This window comes from Heterodontus francisci, unplaced genomic scaffold, assembly GCF_036365525.1.
Source record: "Heterodontus francisci isolate sHetFra1 unplaced genomic scaffold, sHetFra1.hap1 HAP1_SCAFFOLD_72, whole genome shotgun sequence".
NCBI lineage: Eukaryota > Metazoa > Chordata > Chondrichthyes > Heterodontiformes > Heterodontidae > Heterodontus > Heterodontus francisci.
Genome location: NW_027140794.1, coordinates 1,886,650 through 1,905,813, shown reverse-complemented (window position 1 = coordinate 1,905,813; position 19,164 = coordinate 1,886,650).

The following is a 19,164-nucleotide window of genomic DNA, read 5'->3' as shown; positions in this document are numbered from 1 at the left end:
GATTACTTTGTTACTGGGTGTCAGTGTATGTCTTTGTTACTGGGTGTAAGTGTATGTCAAAATACTTGGTGTCAGTGTGCGCCTGTGTTACTGGGTATCAGTGTAAGTCTTTGTTACTTGTTGTCAGTGTATGTCTTTGTTACTTGGTGTAAGTGTGCGTCTTTGTTACTTGGTGTAAGTATGTTTCTTTGTTACTTGGTGTAAGTGTATGTCTTTGTTACTTGGTGTAAGTGTGCGTCTGTGTTACTGGGTATCAGTGTATGTATTTTTTACTGGGTATCAGCGCATGTCTTTGTTACTTGGTGTAAGTGTGTGTCTGTGTTACTGGGTATCAGTGTATGTCTTTGTTACTTGGTGTCAGTGTATGTCTTTATTACTGGGTGTCAGTGTGTGTCTTTGTGACTTGGTGTCAGTGTATGTCTTTGTTACTTGGTGTAAGTGTGTGTCTGTGTTACTGTGCATCAGTGTATGTCTTTGTTACTTGGTGGCAGTGTATGTCAAAATACTTGGTGTAAGTGTATGTCTTTGTTACTTGGTGCAAGTGTGTGTCTTTGTTACTTGGTGTCAGTGTGTGTCTGTGCTCCTGGGTGTCAGTGTATGTCTTTGTTACTTGGTGTCAGTGGATTTCTTTGTCACTGGGTGTCAGTGTACGTCAGTGTTACTTGGTGTAAGTGTATGTCTTTGTTACTTGGTGTCATTGTATGTCATTGTCACTTGGTGTAAGTGTATGTCTGTGTTACTGGGTGTCCGTGAGTGTCTGTGTTACTGGGGTCTTTTTGCGTTTCTAACTGGGTGTCAGTGTGTGTCTGTGTTACTGGGTATCAATGTATGTCTTTGTTACTGGGTGTAATTGTATGTCTTTGTTACTTGGTGTCAGTGAATGTGTTTGTGACTTGGTGTCATTGTATGTCTTAGTTACTGGGTGTCAGTGTATGTCTTTGTTACTTGGTGCAAGTGTATGTCAAAATACTTGGTGTAATTGTATGTCTTTGTTACTTGATGTAATTGTCTTTGTTACTTTGTGTAAGTGTATGTCTTTGTTAATTGGTGTCAGTGTATGTCTGTGTTACATGGTGTAAGTATGTGTCTTTGTTACTTGGTGTAAGTGTATATCTTTGTTACTTGGTGTAAGTGTGCGTCTGTGTTACTGGGTATCAGTGTATGTCTTTTTTACTGGGTATCAGTGTATGTATTTGTGACTTGGTGTCAGTGTATGTCTTTTTTACTGGGTGTCAGTGTGTGTCTTTGTGACTTTGTGTCAGTGTATGTCTTTGTTACTGGGTGTCAGTGTGTGTCTTTGTGACTTGGTGTCAGTGTATGTCTTTGTTACTTGGTGTAAGTGTGTGTCTGTGTTACTGTGTATCAGTGTTTGTCTTTGTTACTTGGTGGCAGTGTATGTCAAAATACTTGGTGTAAGTGTATGTCTTTGTTACTTGGTGTAAGTGTGTGTCTTTGTTACTTGGTGTCAGTGTGTGTCTGTGTTCCTGGGTGTCAGTGTATGTCTTTGTTACTTGGTGTCAGTGGATTACTTTGTTCATTGGTGTCAGTGTATGTCTGTGTTACTTGGTGTAAGTATGTGTCTTTGTTACTTGGTGTAAGTGTGCGTCTGTGTTACTGGGTATCAGTGTATGTCTTTTATCCTGGGTATCAGTGTATGTCTTTGAGACTTGGTGTCAGTGTCTGTCTTTGTTACTGGGTGTCAGTGTGTGTCTTTGAGACTTGGTGTCAGTGTATGTCTTTGTTACTGGGTGTCAGTGTATGTCTTTGTTACTTGGTGTCAGTGTATGTCTTTGTCACTTGGTGTAAGTGTGTGTCCGTGTTACTGTGTGTCAGTGTATGTCTTTGTTACTTGGTGTAAGTGTATGTCTTTGTTACTTGGTGTGAGTGTGTGTCTGTGTTCCTGGGTGACAGTGTATGTCTTTGTTACTTGGTGCAAGTGTATGTCAAAATACTTGGCGTAAGTGTATGTCTTTGTTACTTGATGTAATTTTCTGTCTTTGTTACTTGGTGTAAGTGTATGTCTTTGTTACTTGGTGCAAGTGTGCGTCTGTGTTACTGGGTATCAGTGTATGTCTTTTTTACTTGGTATCAGTGTATGTCTTTGTGACTTGGTGTCAGTGTATGTCTTTGTTACTGGGTGTCAGTGTGTGTCTTTGTGACCTGGTGTAAGTGTATTTCAAAATACTTGGTGTAAGTGTATGTCTGTGTTACTTGGTGTAAGTGTGCGTCTGTGTTACTGGGTATCAGTGTATGTCTTTTTTACTGGGTATCAGTGTATGTCTTTGTGACTTGGTGGTCAGTGTATGTCAAAATACTTGGTGTAAGTGTATGTCTTTGTTACTTGGTGTAAGTGTGTGTCTTTGTTACTTGGTGTAAGTGTATGCCTTTGTTACTTGGTGTCAGTGTTTGTCTTTGTTACTTGGTGTCACTGTGTGTCTGTGTTACTGGGTATCAGTGTATGTCTTTGTGACTTGGTATCAATGTATGTCTTTGTTACTTGGTGTCAGTGTATGTCTTTGTTACTGGGTGTCAGTGTGTGTCTTTGTGACTTGGTGTCAGCGCATGTCTTTGTTACTTGGTGTAAGTGTGTGTCTGTGTTACTGGGTATCAGTGTATGTCTTTGCTACTTGGTGTCAGTGTATGTCTTTATTACTGGGTGTCAGTGTGTGTCTTTGTGACTTGGTGTCAGTGTATGTCTTTGTTACTTGGTGTAAGTGTGTGTCTGTGTTACTGTGTATCAGTGTATGTCTTTGTTACTTGGTGGCAGTGTATGTCAAAATACTTGGTGTAAGTGTATGTCTTTGTTACTTGGTGTAAGTGTGTGTTTTTGTTACTTGGTGTCAGTGTGTGTCTGTGCTCCTGGGTGTCAGTGTATGTCTTTGTTACTTGGTGTCAGTGGATTTCTTTGTCACTGGGTGTCATTGTATGTCTTTGCTACTTGGTGTCAGTGTATGTCAAAATACTTGGTGCAGGTGTACGTCAGTGTTACTTGGTGTAAGTGTATGTCTTTGTCACTTGGTGTAAGTGTGCGTCTGTGTTACTGGGGGTCCGTTAGTGTCTGTGTTACTGGGGGTCTTTTTGTGTTTCTAACTGGGTGTCAGTGTGTGTCTGTGTTACTGGGTATCAATGTATGTCTTTGTTACTGGGTGTAAGTGTATGTCTTAGTTACTTGGTGTCAGTGTATGTGTTTGTGACTTGGTGTCATTGTATGTCTTAGTTACTGGGTGTCAGTGTATGTCTTTGTTACTTGGTGCAAGTGTATGTCAAAATACTTGGTGTAATTGTATGTCTTTGTTACTTGATGTAATTGTCTGTCTTTGTTACTTTGTGTAAGTGTATGTCTTTGTTAATTGGTGTCAGTGTATGTCTGTGTTACTTGGTGTAAGTATGTGTCTTTGTTACTTGGTGTAAGTGTATATCTTTGTTACTTGGTGTAAGTGTGCGTCTGTGTTACTGGGTATCAGTGTTTGTCTTTTTTACTGGGTATCAGTGTATGTATTTGTGACTTGGTGTCAGTGTATGTCTTTGTTACTGGGTGTCAGTGTGTGTCTTTGTGACTTGGTGTCAGTGTATGTCTTTGTTACTGGGTGTCAGTGTGTGTCTTTTTGACTTGGTGTCAGTGTATGTCTTTGTTACTTGGTGTAAGTGTGTGTCTGTGTTACTGTGTATCAGTGTGTGTCTTTGTTACTTGGTGTTAGTGTATGTCTTTGTTACTTGGTGTAAGTGTGCGTCTGTGTTACTGGGTATCAGTGAATGTCTTTTTTCCTGGTTATCAGTGTATGACTTTGAGACTTGGTGTCAGTGTATGTCTTTGTTACTGGGTGTCAGTGTGTGTCTTTGAGACTTTGTGTCAGTGTATGTCTTTGTTACTGGGTGTCAGTGTATGTCTTTGTTACTTGGTGTCAGTGTATGTCTTTGTCACTTGGTGTAAGTGTGTGTCTGTGTTACTGTGTATCAGTGTATGTCTTTGTTACTTGGTGTAAGTGTGTGTATTTGTTACTTGGTGTCAGTGTGTGTCTGTGTTCCTGGGTGACAGTGTATGTCTTTGTTACTTGGTGCAAGTGTATGTCAAAATACTTGGTGTAAGTGTATGACTTTGTTACTTGATGTAATTGTCTGTCTTTGTTACTTGGTGTAAGTGTATGTCTTTGTTACTTGGTGCAAGTGTGCGTCTGTGTTACTGGGTATTAGTGTATTTCTTTTTTACTGGGTATCAAAGTATGTCTTTGTGACTTGGTGTCAGTGTATGTCTTTGTTACTGGGTGTCAGTGTGTGTCTTTGTGACCTGGTGTAAGTGTATTTCAAAATACTTGGTGTAAGTGTATGTCTGTGTTACTTGGTGTAAGTGTGCGTCTGTGTTACTGGGTATCAGTGTATGTCTTTTTTACTGGGTATCAGTGTATGTCTTTGTGACTTGGTGTCAGTGTATGTCAAAATACATGGTGTAAGTGTATGTCTTTGTTACTTGGTGTAAGTGTGTGTCTTTGTTACTTGGTGTCAGTGTGTGTCTGTTTTCCTGGGTGTCAGTGTATGTCTTTGTTACTTGGTGTAAGTGTGTGTCTGTGTGATTGTGTATCAGTGTATTTCTTTGCTACTTGGTGGCAGTGCATGTCAAAATACTTGGTGTTATTGTATGTCTTTGTTACTTGGTGTCAGTTTATGTCTTTGTTACTTGTTGTAAGTGTATGTCTTTGTTACTTGGTGTCAGTGTATGTGTTTGTGACTTGTTGTCAGTGGATTTCTTTGTTACTGGGTGTCAGTGTATGTCTTTGTTACTTGGTGTAAGTGTATGTCAAAATACTTGGTGTAAGTGTATGTCTGCGTTACTTGGTGTAAGTGTATGTCTTTGTTACTTGGTGTCAGTGTGCGTCTGTGTTACTGGGTATCTGAGAATGTCTTTGTTACTTGGTGTCAGTGTATGTCTTTGTTACTTGGTGTAAGTGTATGTCTGTGTTACTGGTGGTCAGTGTGTGTCTGTGTTACTGGGTATCAATGTATGTCTTTGTTACTTGGTGTCAGTGTATGTGTTTGTGACTTGGTGTCATTGTATGTCTTAGTTACTGGGTGTCAGTGTATGTCGTTGTTACTTGGTGCAAGTGTATGTCAAAATACTTGGTGTAAGTGTATGTCTTTGTTACTTGGTGCAATTGTCTGTCTTTGTTACATGGTGTAAGTGTATGTCTTTGTTACTTGGTGACAGTGTATGTCTTTGTTACTTGGTGTAAGTATGTGTGTTTGTTACTTGGTGTAAGTGTATGTCTTTGTTACTGGGTGTCAGTGTGTGTCTTTGTGACTTGGTGTCAGTGTATGTCTTTTTTACTTGGTTTAAGTGTGTGTCTGTGTTACTGGGTATCAATGTATGTCTTTGTTACTTGGTGTCAGTTTATGTCAAAATAATTGGTGTAAGTGTATGTCTTTGTTACTTGGTGTAATTGTCTGTCTTTGTTACTTGGTGTAAGTATATGTCTTTGTTACTTGATGTTAGTGTATGTCTGTGTTCCTTGGTGTTAGTGTGTGTCTGTGTATTAGTGTATGTCTTTGATACTTGGTGTCAGTGCATGTCTTTGTTACTGGGTGTCAAAATGTGTCTTTGTGACTTGGTCCCCATGTACGTCTTTGTTACCTGGTGTAAGTGAGTGTCTGTGTTACTGGGTATCAGTGTGTGTCTTTTTCACTGGGTGTCAGTGTGTGTCTGTGTTACTGGGTATCAGTGTATGTCTTTGTGACTTGGTATCAGTGAATGTCTTTGTTACTGGGTGTCAGTGTGTGTCTGTGTTCCTGGGTATCAGTGTATGTCTTTGTGACTTGATGTCAGTGTATGTCTTTGTTACTGGGTGTCAGTGTGTGTCTTTGTGACTTGGTGTCAGTGTATGTCTTTGTTACTTGGTGTAAGTGTGTCTCTGTGATACTGGGTATCAGTGTATATCTTTGTTACTTGATGTCAGTGTATGTCTGTGTTACTTGGTGTAAGTGTGTGTCTGTGTATTAGTGTATGTCTTTGTGAATTGGTGTCAGTGTATGTCTTTGTTACTGGGTGTCAGTGTGTGCCATTGTGACTTGGTGTCAGTGTATGTCTGTGTTACTGGGTGTCAGTGTGTGTCTGTGTTACTGGGTCAGTGTGTGTTTCTAACTGGGTGTCAGTGTGTGTCTGTGTTACTGGGTGTCAGTGTATGTCTTTGTTACTTGGTGTAAGTGTATGTCAAAATACTTGGTGTAAGTGTATGTCTGTGTTACTTGATGTAAGTGTATGTCTTTGTTACTTGGTGTAAGTGTGTGTCTGTGTTACTGGGTATCAGTGTCTGTCTTTGTAACTTGGTGTAAGTGTGTGTCTGTGTTACTGGGTATCAGTGTATGTGTTTGTTACTTGGTATCAGTGTATGTGTTTGTTATTTGATGTAATTGTCTGTCTTTGTTACTTGGTGTCAGTGTCTGTCTTTGTTCCTTGGTGTCAGTGTATGCCTTTGTTACTTGGTGTAAGTGTCTGTCTCTGTTACTTGGTGTAAGTGTGTGTCTGTGTTACTGGGTATCAGTGTATGTCTTTGTGACTTGGTATCAGTGTATGTCTTTGTCACTGGGTGTCAGTGTGTGTCTGTGTTACTGGGTATCGGTGTATGTCTTTGTGACTTGGTATAAATGTATGTCTTTGTTACTGGGTGTCAGTGTGTGTCTGTGTTCCTGGGTATCAGTGTATGCCTTTGTGACTTGATGTCAGTGTATGTCTTTGTTACTGGGAGTCAGTGTGTGTCTTTGTGACTTGGTGTCAGTGTATGTCTTTGTTACTTGGTGTAAGTGTGTCTCTGTGATACTGGGTATCAGTGTATGTCTTTGTTACTTGAAGTCAGTGTATGTCTGTGTTACTTGGTGTAAGTGTGTGTCTGTGTATTAGTGTATGTCTTTGTGACTTGGTGTCAGTGTATGTCTTTGTGACTTGGTGTCAGTGTATGTCTGTGTTACTTGGTGTAAGTGTATGTCTTTGTTACATGGTGTAAGTGTGTGTCTGTGTTACTGGGTATCAGTGTATGTGTTTGTTACTTGGTGTCAGTGTATGTGTTTGTTACTTGATGTAATTGTCTGTCTTTGTTACTTGGTATAAGTGTCTGTCTTTGTTCCTTGGTGTCAGCGTATGCCTTTGTTACTTGGTGTAAGTGTCTGTCTCTGTTACTTGGTGTAAGTGTGTGTCTGTGTTACTGGGTATCAGTGTATGTCTTTTTTACTGGGTATCAGTGTATGTCTTTGTGACCTGGTGTAAGTGTATTTCAAAATACTTGGTGTAAGTGTATGTCTGTGTTACTTGGTGTAAGTGTGCGTCTGTGTTACTGGGTATCAGTGTATGTCTTTTTTACTGGGTATCAGTGTATGTCTTTGTGACTTGGTGTCAGTGTATGTCAAAATACATGGTGTAAGTGTATGTCTTTGTTACTTGGTGTAAGTGTGTGTCTTTGTTACTTGGTGTCAGTGTGTGTCTGTTTTCCTGGGTGTCAGTGTATGTCTTTGTTACTTGGTGTAAGTGTGTGTCTGTGTGATTGTGTATCAGTGTATTTCTTTGCTACTTGGTGGCAGTGCATGTCAAAATACTTGGTGTTATTGTATGTCTTTGTTACTTGGTGTCAGTTTATGTCTTTGTTACTTGTTGTAAGTGTATGTCTTTGTTACTTGGTGTCAGTGTATGTGTTTGTGACTTGTTGTCAGTGGATTTCTTTGTTACTGGGTGTCAGTGTATGTCTTTGTTACTTGGTGTAAGTGTATGTCAAAATACTTGGTGTAAGTGTATGTCTGCGTTACTTGGTGTAAGTGTATGTCTTTGTTACTTGGTGTCAGTGTGCGTCTGTGTTACTGGGTATCTGAGAATGTCTTTGTTACTTGGTGTCAGTGTATGTCTTTGTTACTTGGTGTAAGTGTATGTCTGTGTTACTGGTGGTCAGTGTGTGTCTGTGTTACTGGGTATCAATGTATGTCTTTGTTACTTGGTGTCAGTGTATGTGTTTGTGACTTGGTGTCATTGTATGTCTTAGTTACTGGGTGTCAGTGTATGTCGTTGTTACTTGGTGCAAGTGTATGTCAAAATACTTGGTGTAAGTGTATGTCTTTGTTACTTGGTGCAATTGTCTGTCTTTGTTACATGGTGTAAGTGTATGTCTTTGTTACTTGGTGACAGTGTATGTCTTTGTTACTTGGTGTAAGTATGTGTGTTTGTTACTTGGTGTAAGTGTATGTCTTTGTTACTGGGTGTCAGTGTGTGTCTTTGTGACTTGGTGTCAGTGTATGTCTTTTTTACTTGGTTTAAGTGTGTGTCTGTGTTACTGGGTATCAATGTATGTCTTTGTTACTTGGTGTCAGTTTATGTCAAAATAATTGGTGTAAGTGTATGTCTTTGTTACTTGGTGTAATTGTCTGTCTTTGTTACTTGGTGTAAGTATATGTCTTTGTTACTTGATGTTAGTGTATGTCTGTGTTCCTTGGTGTTAGTGTGTGTCTGTGTATTAGTGTATGTCTTTGATACTTGGTGTCAGTGCATGTCTTTGTTACTGGGTGTCAAAATGTGTCTTTGTGACTTGGTCCCCATGTACGTCTTTGTTACCTGGTGTAAGTGAGTGTCTGTGTTACTGGGTATCAGTGTGTGTCTTTTTCACTGGGTGTCAGTGTGTGTCTGTGTTACTGGGTATCAGTGTATGTCTTTGTGACTTGGTATCAGTGAATGTCTTTGTTACTGGGTGTCAGTGTGTGTCTGTGTTCCTGGGTATCAGTGTATGTCTTTGTGACTTGATGTCAGTGTATGTCTTTGTTACTGGGTGTCAGTGTGTGTCTTTGTGACTTGGTGTCAGTGTATGTCTTTGTTACTTGGTGTAAGTGTGTCTCTGTGATACTGGGTATCAGTGTATATCTTTGTTACTTGATGTCAGTGTATGTCTGTGTTACTTGGTGTAAGTGTGTGTCTGTGTATTAGTGTATGTCTTTGTGAATTGGTGTCAGTGTATGTCTTTGTTACTGGGTGTCAGTGTGTGCCATTGTGACTTGGTGTCAGTGTATGTCTGTGTTACTGGGTGTCAGTGTGTGTCTGTGTTACTGGGTCAGTGTGTGTTTCTAACTGGGTGTCAGTGTGTGTCTGTGTTACTGGGTGTCAGTGTATGTCTTTGTTACTTGGTGTAAGTGTATGTCAAAATACTTGGTGTAAGTGTATGTCTGTGTTACTTGATGTAAGTGTATGTCTTTGTTACTTGGTGTAAGTGTGTGTCTGTGTTACTGGGTATCAGTGTCTGTCTTTGTAACTTGGTGTAAGTGTGTGTCTGTGTTACTGGGTATCAGTGTATGTGTTTGTTACTTGGTATCAGTGTATGTGTTTGTTATTTGATGTAATTGTCTGTCTTTGTTACTTGGTGTCAGTGTCTGTCTTTGTTCCTTGGTGTCAGTGTATGCCTTTGTTACTTGGTGTAAGTGTCTGTCTCTGTTACTTGGTGTAAGTGTGTGTCTGTGTTACTGGGTATCAGTGTATGTCTTTGTGACTTGGTATCAGTGTATGTCTTTGTCACTGGGTGTCAGTGTGTGTCTGTGTTACTGGGTATCGGTGTATGTCTTTGTGACTTGGTATAAATGTATGTCTTTGTTACTGGGTGTCAGTGTGTGTCTGTGTTCCTGGGTATCAGTGTATGCCTTTGTGACTTGATGTCAGTGTATGTCTTTGTTACTGGGAGTCAGTGTGTGTCTTTGTGACTTGGTGTCAGTGTATGTCTTTGTTACTTGGTGTAAGTGTGTCTCTGTGATACTGGGTATCAGTGTATGTCTTTGTTACTTGAAGTCAGTGTATGTCTGTGTTACTTGGTGTAAGTGTGTGTCTGTGTATTAGTGTATGTCTTTGTGACTTGGTGTCAGTGTATGTCTTTGTGACTTGGTGTCAGTGTATGTCTGTGTTACTTGGTGTAAGTGTATGTCTTTGTTACATGGTGTAAGTGTGTGTCTGTGTTACTGGGTATCAGTGTATGTGTTTGTTACTTGGTGTCAGTGTATGTGTTTGTTACTTGATGTAATTGTCTGTCTTTGTTACTTGGTATAAGTGTCTGTCTTTGTTCCTTGGTGTCAGCGTATGCCTTTGTTACTTGGTGTAAGTGTCTGTCTCTGTTACTTGGTGTAAGTGTGTGTCTGTGTTACTGGGTATCAGTGTATGTCTGTGTTACTTGGTCTAAGTGTATGTCTTTGTGACTTGGTGTCAGTGTATGTCTTTGTTACTTGGTGTAAGTGTGTCTCTGTGATACTGTGTATCAGTGTATATCTTTGTTACTTGATGTCAGTGTATGTCTGTGTTACTTGGTGTAAGTGTGTGTCTGTGTATTAGTGTATGTCTTTGCGACTTGGTGTCAGTGTATGTCTTTGTTACTGGGTGTCAGTGTGTGCCTTTGTGACTTGGTGTCAGTGTATGTCTGTGTTACTGGGTGTCAGTGTGTGTCTGTGTTACTGGTTCAGTGTGTGTTTCTAACTGGGTGTCAGTGTGTGTCTGTGTTACTGGGTGTCAGTGTATGTCTTTGTTACTTGGTGTAAGTGTATGTCAAAATACTTGGTGTCAGTGTATGTCTGTGTTACTTGGTGTAAGTGTATGTCTTTGTTACTTGGAGTAAGTGTGTGTCTGTGTTACTGGGTATCAGTGTCTGTCTTTGTAACTTGGTGTAAGTGTGTGTCTGTGTTACTGGGTATCAGTGTATGTGTTTGTTACTTTGTGTCAGTGTATGTGTTAGTTATCTGATGTAATTGTCTGTCTTTGTTACTTGGTGTCAGTGTCTGTCTTTGTTCCTTGGTGTCAGTGTCTGTCTTTGTTCCTTGGTGTCAGTGTATGCCTTTGTTACTTGGTGTAAGTGTCTGTCTCTGTTACTTGGTGTAAGTGTGTGTCTGTGTTACTGGGTATCAGTGTATGTCTTTGTGACTTGGTATCAGTGTATGTCTTTGTCACTGGGCGTCAGTGTGTGTCTGTGTTACTGGGTATCAGTGTATGTCTTTGTGACTTGGTATAAATGTATGTCTTTGTTACTGGGTGTCAGTGTGTGTCTGTGTTCCGGGGTATCAGTGTATGCATTTGTGACTTGATGTCAGTGTATGTCTTTGTTACTGGGTGTCAGTGTGTGTCTTTGTGACTTGGTGTCAGTGTATGTCTTTGTTACTTGGTGTAAGTGTGTCTCTGTGATACTGGGTATCAGTGTATGTCTTTGTTACTTGATGTCAGTGTATGTCTGTGTTACTTGGTGTAAGTGTGTGTCTGTGTATTAGTGTATGTCTTTGTGACTTGGTGTCAGTGTATGTCTTTGTGACTTGGTGTCAGTGTATGTCTGTGTTACTTGGTGTAAGTGTATATCTTTGTTACTTGGTGTAAGTGTATATCTTTGTTAGTTGTTGTAAGTGTCTATCTTTGTTACTTGGTGTAAGTGTGTGTCTGTGTTACTGGGTATCAGTGTATGTCTTTGTTACTTGGTGTCAGTGCATGTCTTTGTTACTGGGTGTCAGTGCGTGTCTGTGTTACTTGGTGCCAGTGTATGTCTTTGTTACTGTGTATCAGTGGTTCTCTGTGTTACTTGGTGTCAGTGTATGTCAAAATACCTGGTGTAAGTTTATGTCTTTGTTAGTTGGTGTAATTGTCTGTCTTTGTTCTTTGGTGTAAGTGTGTGTCTTTTTTACTTGGTGTAAGTGTATGTCAAGTTACTTGGTGTCAGTGTATGTCTTTGTTACTTGGTGTCAGTGTATATCTTTGTTACTCGGTGTCAGTGTGTGGCTGTGTTACTGGGTATCAGTGTATGTCTTTGTGACTTGGTATCAGTGTATGTCTTTGTTACTGGGTGTCAGTGTGTGTCTGTGATACTGGGTATCAGTCTATGTCTTTGTGACTTGGTATCAGTGTATGTCTTTGTTACTGGGTGTCAGTGTGTGTCTGTGTTCCTGGGTATCAGTGTATGTCTTTGTGACTTGGTGTCAGTGCATGTCTTTGTTACTGGGTGTCAGTGTGTGACTTTGTGACTTGGTGTCAGTGTATGGCTTTGTTACTTGTTGTATGTGTTTGTCTGTGATACTGGGTATCAGTGTATGTCTTTGTTACTTGGTGTCAGTGTATGTCTGTGTTACTTGGTGTAAGTGTGTGACTGTGTATCAGTGTATGTCTTTGTGACTTGGTGTCATTGTATGTCTTTGTGACTTGGTGACAGTGTATCTATTTGTTACTGCGTGTCAGTGTGTGTCTTTGTGTCTTGGTGTCAATGTATGTCTGTGTTACTGGAGGTCAGTGTGTGTCTGTGTTACTGGGGGTCAGTGTGTGTTTCTAACTGGGTGTCAGTGTGTGTCTGTGTTACTGGGTATCAATGTTTGTCTTTGTTACTTGGTGTAAGTGTGTGTCTGTGTTACTGGGTATCAGTGTATGTCTTTGTTACTTGGTGTCAGTGTACGTCTTTGTTACTTGGTTTCAGTGTATGTCTTTGTTACCTGGTGTAAGTGTATGTCTTTGTTACTTGGTGTCAGTGTATGTGTTTGTGACTTGGTGTCAGTGTATGTCTTTGTTTCTGGGTGTCAGTGTATGTCTTTGTTACTTGGTGTCAGTGTATGTCATTGTTACTGGGTGTCAGTGTATGACTTGGTTACTTGTTGTCAGTGTGCGTCTGTGTTACTGGGAATCAGTGTATGTCTTTGTGACTTGGTGTCAGTGTATGTCTTTGTTATTGGGTGTCAGTGTGTGTCTGTGTTACTGGGTATCAGTGTATGTCTTTGTGACTTTGTATCAGTGTCTGTGTTTGTTACTGGGTGTCAGTGTGTGTCTGTGTTACTGGGTATCAGTGTATGTCTTTGTGACATGGTATCAGTGTATGTCTTTGTTATTGTGTGTCAGTGTGTGTCTGTGTTCCTGGGTATCAGTGTGTGTCTTTGTGACTTGGTGTCAGTGTATGTCTGTGTTACTGAGTGTCACTGTTGGCCTGTGTTACTGGGTATCAGTGTATGTCTTTGTTACTTGGTGTCAGTGTATGTCAAAATACTTGGTGTAAGTGTATGTCTTTGTTACTTGGTGTAATTGTCTGTCTTTGTGACTTGGTTACAGTGTATGTCTTTGTTACTGGGTGTCAGTGTGTGTCTTTGTGACTTGGTGTCAGTGTATGTCTTTGTTACTTGGTGTAAGTGAGAGTCTGTGATACTGGGTATCAGTGTATGTGTTTGTTACTTGGTGTCAGTGTATGTCTTTGTGACTTGGTGACATTGTATCTATTTGTTACTGGGTGTCAGTGTGTGTCTTTGTGACTTGGTGTCAGTGTATGTCTGTGTTACTGGGGGTCAGTGTATGTCTGTGTTACTGGGGGTCAGTGTGTGTTTCTAACTGGGTGTCAGTGTGTGTCTTTGTTACTTGGTGTAAGTGTATGTCTTTGTTACTTGGTGTCAGTGTATGTGTTTGTGACTTGGTGTCAGTGTATGTCTTTGTTTCTGGGTGTCAGTGTATGTCTTTGTTACTTGGTGGAAGTTTAAGTCAAAATACTTGGTGTAAGTGTATGTCTGTGTTACTTGGTGTAAGTGTATGTCTTTGTTTCTTGGAGTAAGTGTGTGTCTGTGTTACTGGGTATCAGTGTCTGTCTTTGTTACTTGGTGTAAGTGTGTGTCTGTGTTACTGGGTATCAGTGTATGTCTTTGTTACTTGGTGCAAGTGTGTGTCTTTGTTACTGGGTGTCAGTGTGTGTCTGTGTTACTGGGTATCAGTGTATGTCTTTGTGACTTGGTATCAGTGTCTGTGTTTGTTACTGGGTGTCAGTGTGTGTCTGTGTTACTGGGTATCAGTGTATGTCTTTGTGACTTGGTATCAGTGTATGTCTTTGTTCCTGGGTGTCAGTGTGTGTCTGTGTTCCTGGGTATCAGTGTATGTCTTTGTGAAATGGTGTCAGTGTATGTCTGTGTTACTGAGTGTCAGTGTGTGCCTGTGTTACTGGGTATCAGTGTATGTCTTTGTTACATGCAGTAAGTGTGTTTCTGTGTTACTTGGTGTCAGTGTATGTCAAAATACTTGGTGTAAGTGTATGTCTTTGTTACTTGGTGTAATTGTCTGTCTTTGTGACTTGGTGTCAGTGTATGTCTTTGTTACTGGGTGTCAGTGTGTGTCTTTGAGACTTGGTGTCAGTGTATGTCTTTGTTAATTGGTGTCAGTGTATGTCTTTGTTACTTGGTGTAAGTGTATGTCTTTGTTACATGGTGTCAGTGTATGTTTTTGTGACTTGGTGTCAGTGTATGTCTTTGTTTCTGGGTGTCAGTGTATGTCTTTGTTACTTGGTGTCAGTGTATGTCATTGTTACTGGGTGTCAGTGTATGACTTTGTTACTTGTTGTCAGTGTGCGTCTGTGTTACTGGGTATCAGTGTATGTCTTTCTGACTTGGTGTCAGTGTATGTCTTTGTTATTGGGTGTCAGTGTGTGTCTGTGTTACTGGGTATCAGTTTATGTCTTTGTGACTTTGTATCAGTGTCTGTGTTTGTTACTGGGTGTCAGTGTGTGTCTGTGGTACTGGGTATCAGTGTATGTCTTTGTGACTTGGTATCAGTGTATGTCTTTGTTATTGTGTGTCAGTGTGTGTCTGTGTTCCTGGGTATCAGTGTGTGTCTTTGTGACTTGGTGTCAGTGTATGTCTGTGTTGCTGGGTGTCAGTGTGTGCCTGTGTTACTGGGTATCAGTGTATGTCTTTGTTACTTGGTGTAAGTGTGTTTCTGTGTTACTGGGTATCAGTGTATGTCTTTGTTACTTGGTGTCAGTGTATGTCAAAATACTTGGTGTAAGTGTATGTCTTTGTTACATGGTGTAATTGTCTGTCTTTGTGACTTGGTGTCAGTGTATGTCTTTGTAACTGGGTGTCAGTGTGTGTCTTTGTGACTTGGTGTCAGTGTATGTCTTTGTTACTTGGTGTAAGTGAGAGTCTGTGATACTGGGTATCAGTGTATGTGTTTGTTACTTGGTGTCAGTGTATGTCTTTGTGACTTGGTGACATTGTATCTATTTGTTACTGGGTGTCAGAGTGTGTTTGTGACTTGGTGTCAGTGTATGTCTGTGTTACTGGGGGTCAGTGTATGTCTGTGTTACTGGGGGTCAGTGTGTGTTTCTAACTGGGTGTCAGTGTGTGTCTTTGTTACTTGGTGTAAGTGTATGTCTTTGTTACTTGGTGTCAGTGTATGTGTTTGTGATATGGTGTCAGTGTATGTCTTTGTTTCTGGGTGTCAGTGTATGTCTGTGTTACTTGGTGTAAGTGTATGTCTTTGTTTCTTGGAGTAAGTGTGTGTCTGTGTTACTGGGTATCAGTGTCTGTCTTTGTTACTTGGTGTAAGTGTGTGTCTGTGTTACTGGGTATCAGTGTATGTCTTTGTTACTTGGTGCAAGTGTGTGTCTTTGTTACTGGGAATCAGTGTATGTCTTTGTTACTTGGTGTCAGTGTATGTCAAAATACTTGGTGTAAGTTTATGTCTTTGTTAGTTGGTGTAATTGTCTGTCTTTTTTACTTGGTGTAAGTGTATGTCTTTGTTACTTGGTGTCAGTGTATGTCTGTGTTCCTTGGTGTAAGTGTGTGTCTTTTTTACTTGGTGTAAGTGTATGTCATGTTACTTGGTGTCAGTGTATGCCTTTGTTACTTGGTGTCATTGTATGTGTTTGTTACTTGGTGTAATTGTCTGTCTTTGTTACTTGGTGTAAGTGTATGTATTTGTTACTTGGTGTCGGTGTATGTCTTTGTTACTTGGTGAAAGAGTCTGTCTTTGTTACTTGGTGTAAGTGTGTGTCTGTGTTACTTGGTGTCAGTGTATGTCTTTGTTACTTGGTGTAAGTGTATGTATTTGTTACTTGGTGTCGGTGTATGTCTTTGTTGCTTGGTGTCAGTGTATGTCTTTGTTACTTGGTGTCAGTGTATGTCTGTGTTACCGGGGGTCAGTGTATGTCTGTGTTACTGGGGGTCAGTGTGTGTTTCTAACTGGGTGTCAGTGTGTGTCTTTGTTACTTGGTGTAAGTGTATGTCTTTGTTACTTGGTGTCAGTGTATGTGTTTGTGACCTGGTGTCAGTGTATGTCTTTGTTTCTGGGTGTCAGTGTATGTCTTTGTTACTTGGTGGAAGTGTAAGTCAAAATACTTGGTGTAAGTGTATGTCTGTGTTACTTGGTGTAAGTGTATGTCTTTGTTTCTTGGAGTAAGTGTGTGTCTGTGTTACTGGGTATCAGTGTCTGTCTTTGTTACTTGGTGTAAGTGTGTGTCTGTGTTACTGGGTATCAGTGCATGTCTTTGTTACTTGGTGCAAGTGTGTGTCTTTGTTACTGGGTGTAAGTGTGTGTCTGTGTTACTGGGTATCAGTGTATGTCTTTGTGACTTGGTATCAGTGTCTGTGTTTGTTACTGGGTGTCAGTGTGTGTCTGTGTTACTGGGTATCAGTGTATGTCTTTGTGACTTGGTATCAGTGTATGTCTTTGTTACTGGGTGTCAGTGTGTGTCTGTGTTCCTGGGTATCAGTGTATGTCTTTGTGAAATGGTGTCAGTGTATGTCTGTGTTACTGGGTGTCAGTGTGTGCCTGTGTTACTGGGTATCAGTGTATGTCTTTGTTACTTGGTGTAAGTGTGTTTCTGTGTTACTGGGTATCAGTGTATGTCTTTGTTACTTGGTGTCAGTGTATGTCAAAATACTTGGTGTAAGTGTATGTCTTTGTTACTTGGTGTAATTGTCTGTCTTTGTGACTTGGTGTCAGTGTATGTCTTTGTTACTGGGTGTCAGTGTGTGTCTTTGAGACTTTGTGTCAGTGTATGTCTTTGTTAGTTGGTGTCAGTGTATGTCTTTGTGACTTGGTGACAGTGTATCTATTTGTTACTGGGTGTCAGTGTGTGTCTTTGTGACTTGGTGTCAGTGTATGTCTGTGTTACAGGGGGTCAGTGTGTGTCCGTGTTACTGGGGGTCAGTGTGTGTTTCTAACTGGGTGTCAGTGTGTGTCTGTGTTACTGGGTATCAGTGTATGTCTTTGTTACTTGGTGTAAGTGTATGTCTTTGTTACTTGGTGTCAGTGTATGTGTTTGTGACTTGGTGTCAGTGTATGTCTTTGTTTCTGGGTGTCAGTGTATGTCTTTGTTACTTGGTGTCAGTGTATGTCATTGTTACTGGGTGTCAGTGTATGACTTTGTTACTTGTTGTCAGTGTGCGTCTGTGTTACTGGGTATCAGAGTATGTCTTTGTGACTTGGTGTCAGTGTATGTCTTTGTTATTGGGTGTCAGTGTGTGTCTGTGTTACTGGGTATCAGTTTATGTCTCTGTGACTTTGTTTCAGTGTCTGTGTTTGTTACTGGGTGTCAGTGTGTGTCTGTGTTACTGGGTATCAGTGTATGTCTTTGTGACTTGGTATCAGTGTATGTCTTTGTTATTGTGTGTCAGTGTGTGTCTGTGTTCCTGGGTATCAGTGTGTGTCTTTGTGACTTGGTGTCAGTGTATGTCTGTGTTGCTGGGTGTCAGTGTGTGCCTGTGTTACTGGGTATCAGTGTATGTCTTTGTTACTTGGTGTAAGTGTGTTTCTGTGTTACTGGGTATCAGTGTATGTCTTTGTTACTTGGTGTCAGTGTATGTCAAAATACTTGGTGTAAGTGTATGTCTTTGTTACTTGGTGTAATTGTCTGTCTTTGTGACTTGGTGTCAGTGTATGTCTTTGTTACTGGGTGTCAGTGTGTGTCTTTGTGACTTGGTGTCAGTGTATGTCTTTGTTACTTGGTGTAAGTGAGAGTCTGTGATACTGGGTATCAGTGTATGTGTTTGTTACTTGGTGTCAGTGTATGTCTTTGTGACTTGGTGACATTGTATCTATTTGTTACTGGGTGTCAGTGTGTGTCTTTGTGACTTGGTGTCAGTGTATGTCTGTGTTACTGGGGGTCAGTGTATGTCTGTGTTACTGGGGGTCAGTGTGTGTTTCTAACTGGGTGTCAGTGTGTGTCTTTGTTACTTGGTGTAAGTGTATGTCTTTTTTACTTGGTGTCAGTGTATGTGTTTGTGACTTGGTGTCAGTGTATGTCTTTGTTTCTGGGTGTCAGTGTATGTCTTTGTTACTTGGTGTAAGTGTAAGTCAAAATACTTGGTGTAAGTGTATGTCTGTGTTACTTGGTGTAAGTGTATGTCTTTGTTTCTTGGAGTAAGTGTGTGTCTGTGTTACTGAGTATCAGTGTATGTCTTTGTTACTTGGTGCAAGTGTGTGTCTTTGTTACTGGGAATCAGTGTATGTCTTTGTTACTTGGTGTCAGTGTATGTCAACATACTTGGTGTAAGTTTATGTCTTTGTTAGTTGGTGTAATTGTCTGTCTTTTTACTTGGTGTAAGTGTATGTCTTTGTTACTTGGTGTCAGTGTATGTCTGTGTTCCTTGGTGTAAGTGTGTGTCTTTTTTACTTGGTGTAAGTGTATGTCATGTTACTTGGTGTAAGTGTATGTCTTTGTTACATGGTGTAATTGTCTGTCTTTGTGACTTGGTGTCAGTGTATGTCTTTGTAACTGGGTGTCAGTGTGTGTCTTTGTGACTTGGTGTCAGTGTATGTCTTTGTTACTTGGTGTAAGTGAGAGTCTGTGATACTGGGTATCAGTGTATGTGTTTGTTACTTGGTGTCAGTGTATGTCTTTGTGACTTGGTGACATTGTATCTATTTGTTACTGGGTGTCAGAGTGTGTTTGTGACTTGGTGTCAGTGTATGTCTGTGTTACTGGGGGTCAGTGTATGTCTGTGTTACTGGGGGTCAGTGTGTGTTTCTAACTGGGTGTCAGTGTGTGTCTTTGTTACTTGGTGTAAGTGTATGTCTTTGTTACTTGGTGTCAGTGTATGTGTTTGTGATATGGTGTCAGTGTATGTCTTTGTTTCTGGGTGTCAGTGTATGTCTGTGTTACTTGGTGTAAGTGTATGTCTTTGTTTCTTGGAGTAAGTGTGTGTCTGTGTTACTGGGTATCAGTGTCTGTCTTTGTTACTTGGTGTAAGTGTGTGTCTGTGTTACTGGGTATCAGTGTATGTCTTTGTTACTTGGTGCAAGTGTGTGTCTTTGTTACTGGGAATCAGTGTATGTCTTTGTTACTTGGTGTCAGTGTATGTCAAAATACTTGGTGTAAGTTTATGTCTTTGTTAGTTGGTGTAATTGTCTGTCTTTTTTACTTGGTGTAAGTGTATGTCTTTGTTACTTGGTGTCAG